The sequence below is a fragment of the Sinohyriopsis cumingii genome, chromosome 2 (genome assembly GCF_028554795.1).
Source record: "Sinohyriopsis cumingii isolate HCF-2022 chromosome 2, ASM2855479v2, whole genome shotgun sequence".
Lineage (NCBI taxonomy): Eukaryota > Metazoa > Mollusca > Bivalvia > Unionida > Unionidae > Sinohyriopsis > Sinohyriopsis cumingii.
In genome coordinates, this window is record NC_142962.1 from 2,691,825 (window position 1) to 2,705,952 (window position 14,128).

Consider the following 14,128-nt stretch of genomic DNA (forward strand, 5'->3'; position numbering starts at 1 on the left):
GTTCAGTATGAGACATCTTGGAGAAAATTCAATAATTGTTCGCCGATTTTGACGTTTGGACAACTAATGGCAGGCAGTGCCGTTTGCATTCGAATAGTCTTGGATTTCACCAGTGAACGAAAGGTAAGATCCGAACAACATCGAGTGCGCAGTTTTTCGGATCTTACCTTTCGGTCAATCGTGAAAAATGAACTCTTCTTGATTACGACTGGCTTACGTTGGAGATTAGCAGACGCTATTAGGATAAACTAACAGAGTCGGACCTACCGAGCGGTGGGGACTCGTGTCTTCCCTTGTGTTATATTGTTACAGGTTAGAAGCGTCATCCTTTGATTCATGGACGAATACTCCTAATTTTCACTGTAACGAACCCCTTTTAGAATAAGGCACTTTACAGATAATACCCAATATACCTGGGAGGCCGTATACATTTATTTGTACCGATACCTATGTAAGCACAATCGGAGACTAGTAATCGGAATCTATATTGGGATGGAATACGGAAGAGATGGGAAGCTATCTCGTCTGCTTTTAACAAAGCGTGATGTTTATTCACCTACATGACGTTTGGATCACTGGCGAGATGGCCTTTAAAAAACATAGTATACGTATGATTCCGCCTTGCCATTTGTATGGTCAATACACTGATTCTAAATCCACACAATACTGCGTTGTCCGCAAACAGCAACTGACCGTTATAGAATTACTGGTGCAATAAGGGATACATTTTTGGGCATCGACGCAAAATAACCTCTAAATTACAAATGAGATTAATGACAGCAATATATATAAATAAAGTTTTAGTTGATTATGTAACATCAATAATGAAAGCCAAACGATTAGATATGTTTTAAGGTGCACAAGAGTACTTCATTTATATAGTTTTTATCATACCATGAAACAAATTGATCATCTTTGGACCGCGTGCTTTGTCTGACGAAACAGGGTTAATGGGAGCGTTAAATAAAAAAGAAAGACCTCTAATTCATACGATCATCGAAATTATATCAAGCGCATGTGAAATTGTTTGTTCTCATATACTTGTATAAAAAGTTTTCATTTATCTTGAATAAGTTTTTGTTTATTATTAAAATAAAAATCGTATGGCTATAAGCTAGATACATAGTATTATTCAGTGAAAGACAACTCCTGGACACTGCTGGAGTCCCGACAATACTTAAGTATGAAAGCCTTGAATTTGCAATGGTTGCAAGGAAGAAAAAAAGGACGTTATAAATATATGGAAGCCCGTGCATATCAATTATCTTGAACCATTTTTCAAGTTGTTTGCAGAAATGCATTTTAGATACCACATCGGTTACCATTAACGATGCCATTTGAAAATAACTATAGTCTACTTTCAATAATATTTATTGAAGGAAAATAAACATCTTCATATATAACTTAAAGACTGCGATGTTTTCGGATTTTGTACAACCAAAAAGCTTGTTAAAAGTTGTTTTGAATTTGACAAAGAGAGAGAAAGAAAGAGATTTTAGAAGTATTTTTGAAATTGAATATTAGACAGAAACATTATTTCATTGCATAGACTAGCCAGGCGATCATCTATGTTGAATCAATGATAGATGGTACATGTTACTAACAGAAATATAAGATTTAAAAGAATTTCTTTATGAAAATATTTTCTCATAAAATAAGAAAACATCGATCAATTATGTTTTTGGCAAATGACTATTCGTGATAGCACTGTAAAGAAATAAATATCAACTAAAAGCTTGTTAAACAAATTTCTTGTTTTCGTTTGTTCTAGTAATTGTTTCCACTTTATAACTGTGATATGTACTCTTCCATTCCAAGGTGTGAATCAATCATCACAGCGAGGCCAGAGGAACTTCCGTGAGTGCCTAATTAAGTGCTTACTCAGTGTCAGTAGGGGATTTATTTGAATACTGTTGAATTTTAGTCGTATCGACAGGATGACACGAGCCAATCAGGAAGCTAATTGTCATCAACCGATCACATATATAAAAGGTGCTGACATTACGGTACTTTAAACGGACTGAATATAGAGATGGATAACGATTTTAAGGACATGGAAAGCCATAATTTACGGGATGCAGAGAAAAACGCAAGTTTAAATCGTAATACACCAAGACTCCTAAAGAAGACAAAAAGGGCAGCTGATATTCCTGTTACAAAATTTCATGATTTGTACAGACCAACAGGAGAAATCTTAGGAAATGGTACTATTGATTCAGTGCAGACATTTATAAATATTTCCAACAGCAAAGAATATGCTGTAAAGATCATTAAAAACAACACGATCCGATCCAGCAGCAAAGTCTTCAAAGAAATAGAAATATACAACTTATGTCAAGGTCAGGAGAACATCTTACAGCTTTATGAATACTTTGAAGAAGAAGGTCGATTTTATTTGGTCTTTGACAAGATGTTGGGAGGAACCTTGTTTGACAATATTGAGAGAAGGGGTCATCTGACTGAGACAGAAGCCAGTTTAATAGTGAAATGCATCACACGAGCCTTGGATTTCCTCCACAATAAAGGAATAGTCCACAGGGATCTAAAGCTAGAAAACATATTGTGTGAAAAGAAAGAAATATTCCCGATACGAATATGTGATTTTGACTTGGCAAGTGGTGTGCCTGTTGAAAGTCAGAAGGATATGTGTTCCACGCCAGATCTCCTGACGCCAGTCGGCACAGCAGATTATATGGCTCCTGAAGTTGTTAAAGTTTGGCTTGGTGAATCCTTATCCTATGACAAGAAATGTGATCTCTGGAGCCTGGGAATAATCATGTACATCATGCTGTGCGGTTACCATCCATTTTATGGCGACTGTGGAGGTGGTTGTGGGTGGAACAGTGATGTGATGTGTCGGGACTGCCAGGACATGCTTTTCAGCAGCATCAAAAATGATGTTTATGAGTTTCCAGAAAACGATTGGAGTGTAATCTCAGACAGTGCCAAAGACCTCATTCGTCACTTGCTGGTGCGAGATCCACGCAAGCGTTATTCTACCGAGCAGGTCTTGAACCACCCCTGGGTATCTTGCCCACCGGCTGCTACTTCTCTTGCTACACCAACAATGCTTTCTAGGAATAGCAGTACCAAGGATTTGGAGCCATTTGCTGAGACTGCTATTTCAATCAACCGCATGCTGCAGCAGCATCTAATTATTCACAAGCCGCCAAGTTATCCTTATAATGACGAAAATGAGGGAAATGAAAACGATGAAATCAATTTTGAAGAAATTGTAGTACCACCATTAAAATTGTCCCCATCTGCTTCCAGCTTGACAAAACATCAGTCAAGTTTGGTGCCCGGAACCAATGTTCGTTCAACAGAATTCGATAGTGGCTGTACACTGCCGGGCATCAGTCATTCACAGGACGAATAGTTATTTAGTGATATTTTCATCTGAATAACTTTTATTTTGAAAATAATTACAAACACGTGACTAACTTTGCTACATCAAGTTTACGATAAGGACTGATTATTCAAAATATGCTGCCTTTGATGAAAAGTTTAGGATTTGTTCTGATTTTCATCAATCCAGATTGTCTTGTTTCGAAGAGTACATTTTAAGAGTGGGTGGGTGGGATTATACAACCTAAAGAGTTTTCATCTCTTATAATGTAGATGAAACAAATTGTCCGGAGTATATATGTGCATATATCACTTTCGTTGAATTGTTGCTAAATTGTAATTGACTTTTATTCTGTAAAATGCTGATTGTTGTAATAAAATACGACTGAATTTTATATGATCGTTAATACCAATTCATGGTTCTGAATGTCTTTGAAAGGAGAGATTATTCAGTATTTGTGTTAATAATCAACGAGTGCTTTGATTTTATAATTGTGCTGTTATTCATGAATGAGGTTGGTGGAATGTAAAATGTTCTCTGATGCTTAAAATGACGTGTCAAAATAGTGATATTTTATATCTAAAGTGCCAGTATATCACCAGGTGTTAATATGTAAATCTTACTCAGTTTGATTTCTAATATTTCTTCATTAACTAAATTCATACTAGCATCTTGATTTTTTTCTTCAGTGTATTTCGCAATTATATTTCATTCTCATTTATCGGACACTTGTAAGTTATAACAAATAGATATATTGGAGAATTGCATTTTTTAATAAAAAGTCCCATTTCTATGAAATATTGTTTTCCTTTGTGAAATTAAATTTTGTATTAGATGTGATTTGTAATTTTCAATAATCTCTCTCTCTGTCTATCTATCTATCAGAAAAATTATATTAGAAGAAACGAAACAACTCAGCTATGTACACATGTACAAATTTCTACCCCAAATTTCAATTTTTAGTTTTAACATACCCAATAAATCGAAACTCATTTGATACTTGGGAAATATATGTAGCTACTAAATTTCTGACTCACGCTTAAACAGATTTGTTCCGTTTAATTGGTAGTGTTGTGGTTTGAGCTGTGAAATAAGGATTCGGAAAATGTCCCCAAGGCATACGTGCTTAAAACAACACTTGACACAAGCGGCGACATGGATTAAGTCTGACAATAGGATAATCTGAAATGTTTGCACGATTCAAAGGAACTAACTGTTATGGCTAATTACATTGAATAAATAATTACATGTTTATTGGTGAGCCATTTACTAAATACCGTGCTTATGTGCTGATTATCTACTTGTGATTGATGCTATTCTTTTGTAGACATGATGAACAGAATATTGTTTACTTGTTCTTTTAAAAACTAAACTATCAGAGCTTTATTAAACAGACATGATATCGCTTTTGATGCTTTGAGGATGCAGACCGACAAAGAAGTTTTCTAAAAATCAGATTCACTCAAATGATTTTCGGCAGATAATTATCATTGCATACATATATTTAAGTATAGTTTGTCTTTCCACACAACAATGTTTGCATGCAGTGCTACGGGTGAGATATAGAAACCACCTGTAATTGGTAATTCTCACAAGCTCCGCTGCTTTAAGGACATTACACTTTTCATAAAGGGGTCCCAAACTGAGAGTTAAGGCTCAAAGTAGAACAAAAGTTTGGAGTAAAAGTTTTGAAGGAAAGGATGACCACAGTCTGGGGCTTTCCTTCAGTATTCACATGAGTTAGGCTGCTGTACATGTCGGAGGACGCCAGGAGGGTGCCTCTTTTTACATACATTATGGGATTTGGTATCAAATCATGGTATAGATGATGCCATCAGTTTCGTAACTGTAGCAGGTGTGGTACCACGGGCCTCCCACCAACGGATTGTCCATAACCGGTACAACAACAAGAAAACATGCCTCAAAACTCAGTAATGATTGATGAAATGGCCTATGATCGTCAGAGGGTTCCAGATCCTGGGGGAGAGATGGAACAGATCTCAGGAAACCCACCCCACTGAAATGCCGCAACATCGAACCAGGTCATACTGGGTATGCAGTGCGAAATTGAGGTTGGAAGCTCAAACGGTCCTAAAACTTCTCAATCCACGTCCACATAATGGACTAGTTATACAAATACGAGTGCACGTGAGAAGAAGGGGGCAAAGGGTAAAAAAGGAAAACAACAAAGCAAACGAAACACAAAAACCTACCACCCCATATTTATTTATGGAAGAACCAAGTTTCTAGCATAAAACAAATCCGCTCATTGAGTCTAAAATAATAGTGAGCGAGAGTGAGGAGGTTGAGAGCCCTCAACACACAAATTTTCCACTGTCAATTTTACTATATGTTATTGCAATTGAAACATTATATAAGAATATTGAAAATAATAGCAATTAATTGGAAATTGGCGGGCAAATGACCCAGGAGCTCCCCCAAATTGAATCAAACAACAAGTGAAGGCTTTAGGAATATTTTATGGAAAGAATTTAGACGAACTTAATTACAACCAAATATTAAAGAAAGTTGAGGAACAGATAGAAATTTGGTCATAGGTTCTCTAAACCTAATGGAATTCTTACAAGCCTATAAGACCTACATTTATTGCCAAATTGATTATGTAACACAAAAATAGATTTGATAGAACCAATGATAAACATTCTTTTCTTTTCATGAAATCCTTATTTAATATGTACATGTTGAAATGTGCAAGTGACACAGATACTCCTATATGCACCCATATTAGACATATCCGCTCACCCGTACCCTCATATACACACACACATACTTACACACACACACACACACTTACTGCTCATACATACGTTGTAAAACGCTTATACTAATTTTACATAATACGTAAGTTTCTAGCTAACGTATAGGCGAGGAATTTATAATAATAAATTATTTTACGTCTACTTATCAATTAACATAATAACTTTACATAGAATTTAAAACAAATGAAATTACTATTCAAGTTTTAAATTTAGAGATATAGTATTGATTGAAATACAAAGTGTATACAAAATTGTATAAGCGTGAAAGGTCATGTTAAAAGGATAGACAAGGTAAAGTACAGAAAAAGCTCGTGCGAAAAGAAGAGATAGTGTTAACACGTGCGGCTTGGGGTATTCTTGAATTAACGTGTTGACCGGTAAACGTGGGTTGAAACATGCAGGCAAAAAGACGGTGTACTAAAGAATCAGGAGATTAGAAAAGGATACATAATTGGATATATTTAAAGAAAAAGGTAAGTAGTGAGTATTATTCTAGACTTATGCCACTTACTATTTAACAAATTTAAAGAGAACATAATAACCCAGCTAGACACCATTTGTCAATAAAGTGAAGAAGGTTAAGTCTGGAAATGTCAGCTCTGATTCTACATTTTAGGCAAGAGAGAAAGAAGAATAGCAAGGTGTTACTGGTTACCACTTCTTTATGATAATATGCATGGATACATTTAATCCATATAGCATATTTGTATCCAGCGCATAATAAAAGCCACAAGTCCGCGATTTCAGGTTCCGGAAACAAGGCCCCATAGAAGAAACTTAGGATAAGACCAAATTTAAGGAATGTAAAAAGTACCGAAGGAGTTTCGAGAGTTTTTTTCAGCCATTTAATTATGAGCTGTTGTAAAGCGAGTATTAAATTGCATTCGAAAATTAAATGGTCAGTGATTTCAGTCCCACCGCAAAAAAAAGTGCATAACTTGAATTAGGGAATATTTTTAAAAAATATGTGTTTTACAGGTAAAATGTCGTGTATGATTTTAAAACACACATATCTAGTGATGGTGTATAGGAATTTATTTTGCAGGTGTTTTTTGTTGTTGAAATATTGGGGGAGTTTAAGTCATATAATTTGGTTATTTTGGGTTCAAGAAGGTGACTTTGTAGTTGTCGTTGATATAATATTTTTGTAGGGTCTTAACCAAAACTGAGACCAGGATTATTTTATGAATTGAGATTGAAATATAAATTATTCTGTTTATATGGATCCGTAGAATACGTTATATCCAACGGGATCTTCTTATATAAACCGCAAAATGAATTGGGACTGGGACTATGCTATTTGCATCACAAACACACAATATATATTTTAAGTAGAATAAGGCACAGTTGTTCGTTACGAAGAAAACTTAGGAGTATCCGCCATTGAATCAGGGTATGAATGTTCAATCCTGTAACAATATAATACAAGAAAAAGACACGAGTTCGCACCTATCGGTAGTTCCAACCATGCTAGTTTATCCTAATTGCGTCTGCTAATTTCCACCTTCAGCCAGTGGTAATCAAGAATAGTTCAATTTTCAAAACTGCTCGACACACTTCGTTCAGTATGAGACATCTTGGAGAAAATTCAATAATTGTTCGCCGATTTTGACGTTTGGACAACTAATGGCAGGCAGTGCCGTTTGCATTCGAATAGTCTTGGATTTCACCAGTGAACGAAAGGTAAGATCCGAACAACATCGAGTGCGCAGTTTTTCGGATCTTACCTTTCGGTCAATCGTGAAAAATGAACTCTTCTTGATTACGACTGGCTTACGTTGGAGATTAGCAGACGCTATTAGGATAAACTAACAGAGTCGGACCTACCGAGCGGTGGGGACTCGTGTCTTCCCTTGTGTTATATTGTTACAGGTTAGAAGCGTCATCCTTTGATTCATGGACGAATACTCCTAATTTTCACTGTAACGAACCCCTTTTAGAATAAGGCACTTTACAGATAATACCCAATATACCTGGGAGGCCGTATACATTTATTTGTACCGATACCTATGTAAGCACAATCGGAGACTAGTAATCGGAATCTATATTGGGATGGAATACGGAAGAGATGGGAAGCTATCTCGTCTGCTTTTAACAAAGCGTGATGTTTATTCACCTACATGACGTTTGGATCACTGGCGAGATGGCCTTTAAAAAACATAGTATACGTATGATTCCGCCTTGCCATTTGTATGGTCAATACACTGATTCTAAATCCACACAATACTGCGTTGTCCGCAAACAGCAACTGACCGTTATAGAATTACTGGTGCAATAAGGGATACATTTTTGGGCATCGACGCAAAATAACCTCTAAATTACAAATGAGATTAATGACAGCAATATATATAAATAAAGTTTTAGTTGATTATGTAACATCAATAATGAAAGCCAAACGATTAGATATGTTTTAAGGTGCACAAGAGTACTTCATTTATATAGTTTTTATCATACCATGAAACAAATTGATCATCTTTGGACCGCGTGCTTTGTCTGACGAAACAGGGTTAATGGGAGCGTTAAATAAAAAAGAAAGACCTCTAATTCATACGATCATCGAAATTATATCAAGCGCATGTGAAATTGTTTGTTCTCATATACTTGTATAAAAAGTTTTCATTTATCTTGAATAAGTTTTTGTTTATTATTAAAATAAAAATCGTATGGCTATAAGCTAGATACATAGTATTATTCAGTGAAAGACAACTCCTGGACACTGCTGGAGTCCCGACAATACTTAAGTATGAAAGCCTTGAATTTGCAATGGTTGCAAGGAAGAAAAAAAGGACGTTATAAATATATGGAAGCCCGTGCATATCAATTATCTTGAACCATTTTTCAAGTTGTTTGCAGAAATGCATTTTAGATACCACATCGGTTACCATTAACGATGCCATTTGAAAATAACTATAGTCTACTTTCAATAATATTTATTGAAGGAAAATAAACATCTTCATATATAACTTAAAGACTGCGATGTTTTCGGATTTTGTACAACCAAAAAGCTTGTTAAAAGTTGTTTTGAATTTGACAAAGAGAGAGAAAGAAAGAGATTTTAGAAGTATTTTTGAAATTGAATATTAGACAGAAACATTATTTCATTGCATAGACTAGCCAGGCGATCATCTATGTTGAATCAATGATAGATGGTACATGTTACTAACAGAAATATAAGATTTAAAAGAATTTCTTTATGAAAATATTTTCTCATAAAATAAGAAAACATCGATCAATTATGTTTTTGGCAAATGACTATTCGTGATAGCACTGTAAAGAAATAAATATCAACTAAAAGCTTGTTAAACAAATTTCTTGTTTTCGTTTGTTCTAGTAATTGTTTCCACTTTATAACTGTGATATGTACTCTTCCATTCCAAGGTGTGAATCAATCATCACAGCGAGGCCAGAGGAACTTCCGTGAGTGCCTAATTAAGTGCTTACTCAGTGTCAGTAGGGGATTTATTTGAATACTGTTGAATTTTAGTCGTATCGACAGGATGACACGAGCCAATCAGGAAGCTAATTGTCATCAACCGATCACATATATAAAAGGTGCTGACATTACGGTACTTTAAACGGACTGAATATAGAGATGGATAACGATTTTAAGGACATGGAAAGCCATAATTTACGGGATGCAGAGAAAAACGCAAGTTTAAATCGTAATACACCAAGACTCCTAAAGAAGACAAAAAGGGCAGCTGATATTCCTGTTACAAAATTTCATGATTTGTACAGACCAACAGGAGAAATCTTAGGAAATGGTACTATTGATTCAGTGCAGACATTTATAAATATTTCCAACAGCAAAGAATATGCTGTAAAGATCATTAAAAACAACACGATCCGATCCAGCAGCAAAGTCTTCAAAGAAATAGAAATATACAACTTATGTCAAGGTCAGGAGAACATCTTACAGCTTTATGAATACTTTGAAGAAGAAGGTCGATTTTATTTGGTCTTTGACAAGATGTTGGGAGGAACCTTGTTTGACAATATTGAGAGAAGGGGTCATCTGACTGAGACAGAAGCCAGTTTAATAGTGAAATGCATCACACGAGCCTTGGATTTCCTCCACAATAAAGGAATAGTCCACAGGGATCTAAAGCTAGAAGACATATTGTGTGAAAAGAAAGAAATATTCCCGATACGAATATGTGATTTTGACTTGGCAAGTGGTGTGCCTGTTGAAAGTCAGAAGGATATGTGTTCCACGCCAGATCTCCTGACGCCAGTCGGCACAGCAGATTATATGGCTCCTGAAGTTGTTAAAGTTTGGCTTGGTGAATCCTTATCCTATGACAAGAAATGTGATCTCTGGAGCCTGGGAATAATCATGTACATCATGCTGTGCGGTTACCATCCATTTTATGGCGACTGTGGAGGTGGTTGTGGGTGGAACAGTGATGTGATGTGTCGGGACTGCCAGGACATGCTTTTCAGCAGCATCAAAAATGATGTTTATGAGTTTCCAGAAAACGATTGGAGTGTAATCTCAGACAGTGCCAAAGACCTCATTCGTCACTTGCTGGTGCGAGATCCACGCAAGCGTTATTCTACCGAGCAGGTCTTGAACCACCCCTGGGTATCTTGCCCACCGGCTGCTACTTCTCTTGCTACACCAACAATGCTTTCTAGGAATAGCAGTACCAAGGATTTGGAGCCATTTGCTGAGACTGCTATTTCAATCAACCGCATGCTGCAGCAGCATCTAATTATTCACAAGCCGCCAAGTTATCCTTATAATGACGAAAATGAGGGAAATGAAAACGATGAAATCAATTTTGAAGAAATTGTAGTACCACCATTAAAATTGTCCCCATCTGCTTCCAGCTTGACAAAACATCAGTCAAGTTTGGTGCCCGGAACCAATGTTCGTTCAACAGAATTCGATAGTGGCTGTACACTGCCGGGCATCAGTCATTCACAGGACGAATAGTTATTTAGTGATATTTTCATCTGAATAACTTTTATTTTGAAAATAATTACAAACACGTGACTAACTTTGCTACATCAAGTTTACGATAAGGACTGATTATTCAAAATATGCTGCCTTTGATGAAAAGTTTAGGATTTGTTCTGATTTTCATCAATCCAGATTGTCTTGTTTCGAAGAGTACATTTTAAGAGTGGGTGGGTGGGATTATACAACCTAAAGAGTTTTCATCTCTTATAATGTAGATGAAACAAATTGTCCGGAGTATATATGTGCATATATCACTTTCGTTGAATTGTTGCTAAATTGTAATTGACTTTTATTCTGTAAAATGCTGATTGTTGTAATAAAATACGACTGAATTTTATATGATCGTTAATACCAATTCATGGTTCTGAATGTCTTTGAAAGGAGAGATTATTCAGTATTTGTGTTAATAATCAACGAGTGCTTTGATTTTATAATTGTGCTGTTATTCATGAATGAGGTTGGTGGAATGTAAAATGTTCTCTGATGCTTAAAATGACGTGTCAAAATAGTGATATTTTATATCTAAAGTGCCAGTATATCACCAGGTGTTAATATGTAAATCTTACTCAGTTTGATTTCTAATATTTCTTCATTAACTAAATTCATACTAGCATCTTGATTTTTTTCTTCAGTGTATTTCGCAATTATATTTCATTCTCATTTATCGGACACTTGTAAGTTATAACAAATAGATATATTGGAGAATTGCATTTTTTAATAAAAAGTCCCATTTCTATGAAATATTGTTTTCCTTTGTGAAATTAAATTTTGTATTAGATGTGATTTGTAATTTTCAATAATCTCTCTCTCTGTCTATCTATCTATCAGAAAAATTATATTAGAAGAAACGAAACAACTCAGCTATGTACACATGTACAAATTTCTACCCCAAATTTCAATTTTTAGTTTTAACATACCCAATAAATCGAAACTCATTTGATACTTGGGAAATATATGTAGCTACTAAATTTCTGACTCACGCTTAAACAGATTTGTTCCGTTTAATTGGTAGTGTTGTGGTTTGAGCTGTGAAATAAGGATTCGGAAAATGTCCCCAAGGCATACGTGCTTAAAACAACACTTGACACAAGCGGCGACATGGATTAAGTCTGACAATAGGATAATCTGAAATGTTTGCACGATTCAAAGGAACTAACTGTTATGGCTAATTACATTGAATAAATAATTACATGTTTATTGGTGAGCCATTTACTAAATACCGTGCTTATGTGTTGATTATCTACTTGTGATTGATGCTATTCTTTTGTAGACATGATGAACAGAATATTGTTTACTTGTTCTTTTAAAAACTAAACTATCAGAGCTTTATTAAACAGACATGATATCGCTTTTGATGCTTTGAGGATGCAGACCGACAAAGAAGTTTTCTAAAACTCAGATTCACTCAAATGATTTTCGGCAGATAATTATCATTGCATACATATATTTAAGTATAGTTTGTCTTTCCACACAACAATGTTTGCATGCAGTGCTACGGGTGAGATATAGAAACCACCTGTAATTGGTAATTCTCACAAGCTCCGCTGCTTTAAGGACATTATACTTTTAATCAAGGGGTCTTGGGGAAAACTAACTGAAATTCACTTTTCTGGTCTTCCCTTAGAGATCCCAAACTGAGAGTTAAGGCTCAAAGTAGAACAAAAGTTTGGAGCAAAAGTTTTGAAGGAAAGGATGACCACCGTCTGGGGCTTTCCTTCAGTATTTACATGAGTTAGGCTGCTGTACATGTCGGAGGACGCCAGGAGGGTGCCTCTTTTTACATACATTATGGGATTTGGTATCAAATCATGGTATAGATGATGCCATCAGTTTCGTAACTGTAGCAGGTGTGGTACCACGGGCCTCCCACCAACGGATTGTCCATAACCGGTACAACAACAAGAAAACATGCCTCAAAACTCAGTAATGATTGATGAAATGGCCTATGATCGTCAGAGGGTTCCAGATCCTGGGGGAGAGATGGAACAGATCTCAGGAAACCCACCCCACTGAAATGCCGCAACATCGAACCAGGTCATACTGGGTATGCAGTGCGAAATTGAGGTTGGAAGCTCAAACGGTCCTAAAACTTCTCAATCCACGTCCACATAATGGACTAGTTATACAAATACGAGTGCACGTGAGAAGAAGGGGGCAAAGGGTAAAAAAAGAAAACAACAAAGCAAACGAAACACAAAAACCTACCACCCCATATTTATTTATGGAAGAACCAAGTTTCTAGCATAAAACAAATCCGCTCATCGAGTCTAAAATAATAGTGAGCGAGAGTGAGGAGGTTGAGAGCCCTCAACACACAAATTTTCCACTGTCAATTTTACTATATGTTATTGCAATTGAAACATTATATAAGAATATTGAAAATAATAGCAATTAATTGGAAATTGGCGGGCAAATGACCCAGGAGCTCCCCCAAATTGAATCAAACAACAAGTGAAGGCTTTAGGAATATTTTATGGAAAGAATTTAGACGAACTTAATTACAACCAAATATTAAAGAAAGTTGAGGAACAGATAGAAATTTGGTCATAGGTTCTCTAAACCTAATGGAATTCTTACAAGCCTATAAGACCTACATTTATTGCCAAATTGATTATGTAACACAAAAATAGATTTGATAGAACCAATGATAAACATTCTTTTCTTTTCATGAAATCCTTATTTAATATGTACATGTTGAAATGTGCAAGTGACACAGATACTCCTATATGCACCCATATTAGACATATCCGCTCACCCGTACCCTCATATACACACACATACTTACACACACACACACACACTTACTGCTCATACATACGTTGTAAAACGCTTATACTAATTTTACATAATACGTAAGTTTCTAGCTAACGTATAGGCGAGGAATTTATAATAATAAATTATTTTACGTCTACTTATCAATTAACATAATAACTTTACATAGAATTTAAAACAAATGAAATTACTATTCAAGTTTTAAATTTAGAGATATAGTATTGATTGAAATACAAAGTGTATACAAAATTGTATAAGCGT

General features: G+C 35.6%; 2 pseudogenes; both read left to right on the forward strand.

Moving 5' to 3' along the window:
* The first annotated feature begins 2,032 nt into the window (after positions 1-2,032).
* Positions 2,033-3,379, forward strand: LOC149804218 (MAP kinase-interacting serine/threonine-protein kinase 1 pseudogene; annotated as a pseudogene).
* A 6,720-nt stretch (positions 3,380-10,099) lies between these two features.
* LOC149804219 (MAP kinase-interacting serine/threonine-protein kinase 1 pseudogene) lies at positions 10,100-11,068 on the forward strand (annotated as a pseudogene).
* The last annotated feature ends 3,060 nt before the right edge of the window (positions 11,069-14,128 follow it).